The sequence below is a fragment of the Larus michahellis genome, chromosome 7, assembly GCF_964199755.1.
Source record: "Larus michahellis chromosome 7, bLarMic1.1, whole genome shotgun sequence".
Classification (NCBI taxonomy): domain Eukaryota; kingdom Metazoa; phylum Chordata; class Aves; order Charadriiformes; family Laridae; genus Larus; species Larus michahellis.
The window spans coordinates 8,008,222-8,014,221 of record NC_133902.1 but is presented as its reverse complement, the minus strand read 5'-3'; the positions used below and the strand labels follow the sequence as shown (position 1 = coordinate 8,014,221).

At 49.9% G+C, this 6,000-nt stretch overlaps 1 protein-coding gene across 1 annotated transcript in view; it reads left to right on the top strand.

The window, feature by feature from the left end:
- The first annotated feature begins 5,129 nt into the window (after positions 1-5,129).
- ACACA (acetyl-CoA carboxylase alpha) overlaps positions 5,130-6,000 on the top strand; it is a 132,338-nt gene continuing 131,467 nt past the window's right edge. Inside the window, 1 exon segment of the mRNA XM_074596010.1 lies at positions 5,130-5,258. The gene's annotated coding sequence lies outside the window, so the exon portion shown is untranslated.

Sequence of the window (6,000 nt, the reverse complement as noted above, 5' to 3'; positions counted from 1 at the left end):
TTATAAATAATTTAAAACAACTAAATGTTTATTTTTAATGTGGTTATCCAGTACCGTTACTAAATGTTCACCGTCCCATCTACAGTGCTCAGTTTCGCTTTCTGATTAGTTCTGCTGCATCTCTTCCTGGGCTGGGAATGCTGAGACAAGTGTAACTTTGCAGTTTTATAAGACGATTTAGGGCACTTCCCGAAGCCGTAAGAAAACTTAGGACCAATAACAGCACATCTTGTGGACTGAGTTAGCGACGGCAGCTAACCTGCTAACTGCAGGGGAGGAGGAGGTATTTTGTTAGTAATTATCCTTGAAAACAGGCAGAAACTGTCAGCATTGCGAGGATTAACATTTCGGTTTTGATGTTTAAAATCTTCTGTAACATTTTCTAAATAGCTACAACATGATTTTGCTTTAAAAAGCGATCTGACCTTTCTCTCTTTTACTTGCCTGCCAGGACATGAGTTGTGCCAGGATGGATGGCGTCACTAACCCCTCTAACCTAGGATGATCTTTCCTGTGTTTGCGCTGGCGATGTTATCAGGGCCGGGGGAAGAGATGTGGAACCCTAACTTGGCTTCATAAAAGGTAATAACATTTTCCCTGTATTTTTTTGGAAATTATTTACTTGCTACAGTTAAGGCTGTATTATTAAGGCTACACTTGCTTTTTATGAGAAAATGGGGGCGTGCGGGGTTGCAGGCAGAAACAGTGCATGCACTCGAAAGTCATGTAAAAGTAAATAATTTACTGAGTCCAATTTCTGAACATAATAGAAAAAGGACATGCATTTAACCAACCCCCTCTCCCCAAACAGAAATATGGTTACAATTCAAAATCTGATAAAACTATTGGAAACTATATCTGAACTTTGTGAAACAGTATGTTTGCATTAAAACACACGTTATTGCTGACTGCAGTTTGAAGCGTGAACACATTTTTAACTACTTCTTTGTGACTACTTCAGTCTAGAGTTGAGGGAAATTTTGAAGCCATTTCTGCTCCCATGTAAGTCACAGCAAAATTCACCAGGTGTCCTACATGTGGGATTTGATTCAGCATGGCCAGCAATAATTGCTGGCTGTTCCTTACCCTGCAGTATATTCCTCCCAAATTTTCTTTCCTTCTAAAAAGTGTTCCACCAACACTTGTTCACAACGAGGCGAGATTTTCTTGCTGGCTTCGGTGGGTAAGAGCAGGTGTAAAAAATATAAAGCTCAAAGATTTTATTTGCTTGTGTAAAATTCATATAGTGGAATATTTTGGGATCTCTTCTGTGATGTATGTATATAGGCTATTAACAACTGTCCTTCTGTATGATGTGCCCTAGGATCCATCTGTGAAAAAGCTCAACCGTTAATGTTATAATGCTAAATGAAGTGCTGCTTTAAGGCCATCAAAGCTGAGGGTAGCCCAGGGCTATTATTACTGTTTAATTTCAAAAGCACCTTCCAAATCCATGCTTTATTTTTAAGGTTAATGTATTTCATTTGCTGTTTTCACATGTTCTTTTCTCTCTTTGCCCTTGAATGGGAAAGTTGCTACAGCATTTAATTATATGTAGCAATCACTCCTCCAGCAGTATTTGAATAGTATTTATTAACTGAATGGATGAAATGGGCAGGGCAGACAAGCAGCATGCAGGTTTTAGCATGATCTGGTCATGCTCAGAACCCTAGACAGGATGAACTAAGCACCTGTCGTAATCTCCGATTTTGTAAGTTCTGTATATAGTTATTATCAGTGATTTGGGACACAATCCCTCAGCGTGCCAAGTACTCCCCCTCACTTTGCATGAGTTGGGATTTAGTGCTGCGTATGATTAAGCTAACATTGACTAGACTTCTCTTTTAGCTCCTTCAAACACATATTTAAACGGAGGAAGATCCTTTGTGTAAAAGAAGTATCTACAGAGATATAAATAAAAACATCTGTGCCTTGAACAATTGTCCAGATTTAGTTCTGATGGAGGTGAGAACGTGCTCTGTTCCCCCTAATGTTATTAACCACAAAGCCCCAAAGAAGGTTTTCTATATGTGTAATATGTGCCTGCAGTAGGCCAGCCTGGGATGGCTGTCCCAGAGCAGTCCCCAGGGCCGGGACACACTTTCTCAGGAGTATTCTCTCAAACCTGGCATCACCCTTTATTCAAAGCGCAGGAATAAAGAACCCGGTGCACATATACATGCAACAAACCCCAGTTTCCCCACGATGGAGAGGAAGGTGCAGTGACATATGGGTGTTAGTTCTGTTCCTCTGAGCACTGCAGGAAGGTGCTCACAGGGACAAGCGCTGCCTGAACACTGAATGGGCCCCAAAACTGTCTGTGCAGGTAATGCTGCTTTTATACACCCCTGGCACCACTGCCACTCCCAGCAGGAAGAGGATCTGCCTACATGGATCACCAGATCCTGCAGCATTAGGAATTAAACTTGCATTGCTTCTTTGAATGAAATGTTAGCAACCCTGTAATGCAGCAATGTTTAAACAAAAGTTAAAAAGTAAAAAAAGCAGAAGGGGTAATTCTTTAAACCGTTGTCAACCATTGTCCACGTACAGAACAAGTGGCTGAAGGTCAAAGAACAGGTAGGAACCACTCTGGCAGCGCCTGGCCTGCTTCGCCATGTCCTGGCTGCTGGTTCTCTGCTCTGTCCGCCTGCCAGTGCCCCAGGAAGGGACAGGTTATAGAATTACAGAATCATCTAGGCTGGAAGGACCTTTCAGATCATTGAGCCTAACCATCAACCCGACGCTGCCCAAACCACCACTAAACCATGACCCTCAGCACCACGTCTGCCCATCTTTTAAATACCTTCAGGGATGGTGATTCCGTTGCATCCCTGGGCAGCCTGTTCTAATGTTTAACCCTTTTGGTGAAGAAATTTTTCCTAATATCCATCCTCAACCTTCCCTGGCACAACTTGAGGCCATTTCCTCTTGTCCCATCGCCTGTTCCTTGGGAGTAAAGACTGACCCCCCCTGGCTACCCCCTCCTTTCAGGGAGCTGTAGGGAACAAGAAGGTCTCCCCTCAGCCTCCTTTTCTCCAGGCTGAACACCCCCAGCTCCCTCAGATGCTCCTCACAGGACTCGTGCTCCAGACGCCTCACCAGCTCCGTTGCCCTTCCTTGGACATGCTCCAGCACCTCAATGTCTTTCCTGCAGTGAGGGGCCCAAAACTGGACACAGTACTCGAGGTGGGGCCTCATCAGTGCCGAGCAGGGGGTGGGTGATTCCGGGAGCGGGGTGCCGAGGCGCGGGTGCCTGCTGGGGCTGCTGTCCCGGCCCGGGGCTCAGCCGAGGGCGGCCTGTGCCCAGCCCCGTGTACGCACCAGGCCCCGCGGCCTGTGTCGGGCCCCTGCCTGGGCCAGGCCCCGCTGCAGAGTGGGCCCCATTACCGACCCCGCTGCCTGTCAGCCCTGCAGCCCCACCGTGCAGTTTTCCTCTAAAAAAGAGCAGGTTTGGGTCAGGAGGGCGTATTGAGGCGCTCCGGCTGCAGGACGGGAGGCCGGCGGGGCTAAGGCAGCGCGGAGAGTGGGGTGAGGAGGCCCGTCCAGCACCGCCTCCCCCCCCCGGCAGCCAGTGGGCGCGCCCAACCGGCCGCTCAGGCCATAGGCATCTCCTCATTGGCCTCGCCCCGCGCGCTCCGCCTGATTGGTCACGCCCCCCCGCGCAGTTCCCCGGGAGAGCCAATGGGAGCGGCGCGGGGACGGGCCTCGGGAGGGGCAGGGTTAGCGGTGTCTGACCTGAGGTAACCCCGCGCATCACACCACCACCGCGGCGGCGGCGGCGGCGGGGGCGGGCCCGGGGGGCGGGACGGGGCCGAGGCCGTTCGGTGAATGGGGCGGCGGCGCTGCGCCCCCGCCCGCTCGGCTGCCCAGCGCCAGGCCGGGGGCCCGCCGCGCCTCCGACGCTCCCGGCACCCTGAGGTGAGCGCCCCGCCCCGCCGGGCCTGCGGGGCAGTGTCAGCCCGCGGCGAGGGGTGGGGGGGGCGTGTGGGCCCGGCGCCCCCCGGGGAGCGCGGGCCGCGCCGGCGGCTTTGTGCGGGGCGTGCGCGGGGTTCGGGAGGCGCAGAGGGCGGGAAGGGGGTTTGCAGCCGCCGTAAGAGCCGGCCTGGTGCCTCGCCGGTGGGCCGCGGCGGGCGGAGACCCCCGCGTGCCGCCAGTCCGACCCCTCGTGGGGCCTCCCCGGTACTGCCCCCGCCCCGGCCTGGGCCCGCCCGGGGGCTGCGCTGGCGGCTCCGAACCTTGGTTGGGGCTTCGCCTCGTGCGAGCACGTTAATCACACAGAAATCCGGTGGGGGGGGCTGGAGCCGCCGAAGGGGCGCGGGGCGGGAGGGCTGCGGCGCCGGGCGCGCATCCCGCTGCCGATCGCCGCCCCTCGCCCGTCCCGCGGGGTCGGGGCCCTCAGGCCAGAGCCGGGGGCTGCTCGCCCGGGGCGGGGGGGCGCTGCTGCTCTCCCCGGCGGGCTGCGCGGTGCACCGGAGACACCGGCTGGAGCTGGGAAACGGTGAAGTTGTAAAAGCAGATTGGCAGAGCGAAGCACGTTGTTATTCTCTCATGCTGTCTCTCAGACCTCACTGTGAAAGTTCCAAAAGGAAATATACCGTGTTTAAAAAGAAATCCAAAGTAAAGCTAGTCAATTCCAATCTAGCAGGCTATAAATATTAGCAAACCATTTAAGTTATGCCCAATTCTCTCAAAGGCATGGGATTTAGGCACTGAGTGTTTTAGCAAACTAGGATAGCAGTAAATATACGCTCTTTTTTTGTCTTTACATTCTTTTTGAAAGTGACACAGACATATTTTACCTGAGGAGACCTAGGAAGGACATATTCCACTTGGATTTTTATCCTCTTCTGTTTAACATTGGTACAGAAAATCTGAAAACTGAGTAGAACTTCCAAACTGTGGTCATACAGTTTGTGAAGTACCTTTCAATACAGAAGCAGCTGCAGAACTTCACAGGGTATTTGATATTTGCTGAGAATGTTTTCGGATAGGCAGTGAAGCAATGCCCAATTATTAATCAGGGGGCATGGCTCAGGTGGAGCCGCGTTTGAATTGTGGCCCACCAGTTGCGTAGAGGAACAGGCTGGCAAAGTTTTGGGACTGAGCGAGTCTTCAAATGCAGCGGCCACTGGCCTGACAGGACGTGGCAAGGAGCTCTGCGGGTCAAGGGTTTGATGCTTGGTGGCCTGTCTTGGTACAAAAATCATCTCTTTGTCCTCTCCAGATCTGGACGCTCACTTCCAGCCCTGGTATAGGTGAGCATGTTGATGATTTTTTGTGTTCAGTAAAAGCAATTAAGTAGTCAACTTGATACACAGGTACCATCTGTTTTTATTTTGGTTTTACCTTTTTTGTTCCTTTGTTTTCTATTACCTGTGTTCATTCAGTTAGGGTGGTGAAAGTACACAACCATTTCATTGTTTTAAAATTGTTTGTGTTGATTAGCAATACCACAGATGCCTGGGCTTTAAATGGGAGATCTTTAAATAAAACTAGTTTTGTTAGTTTCCTTTTTGTATGACTTATTGGTATTGTAGAGGCACTATTTTGAGTCTTTGAAAGAACCTACAACTCATTTTCACTGAAATAAGAACGTTCTTCTCTGTAGTGTAATTGTCTTCGGAATGGGGTGGTTTGAAAAAAGTAGAAACTTAATTTCCAACTGGCATTATGTAAGTTTCATGCCTAGGTGTATTTTAGAATAATAAAAAGGGTTTTAAAGTAATAAAAACATCTAAAGTCTAATATTTTTACATGTGCATTTCACTGTCAAGCCAAGTATTTTACTAATGATATTAGTAGAGCTGCAGAGACGTGAATTGGGTTTTGATTCACCTCGGGCAAAACCAGATATGTTACTTCTTGAATTTGTATTCACTGCTTGTAGCGTGAACAGGATTTGGGTCTTTAACACCTTGATGTGTGCAGAGCTGGGGAGTTATGAAAGTGCTGTGTATCTTCAGACCTCTCATGTGATGATTCTTCGGGAGGAGGGAG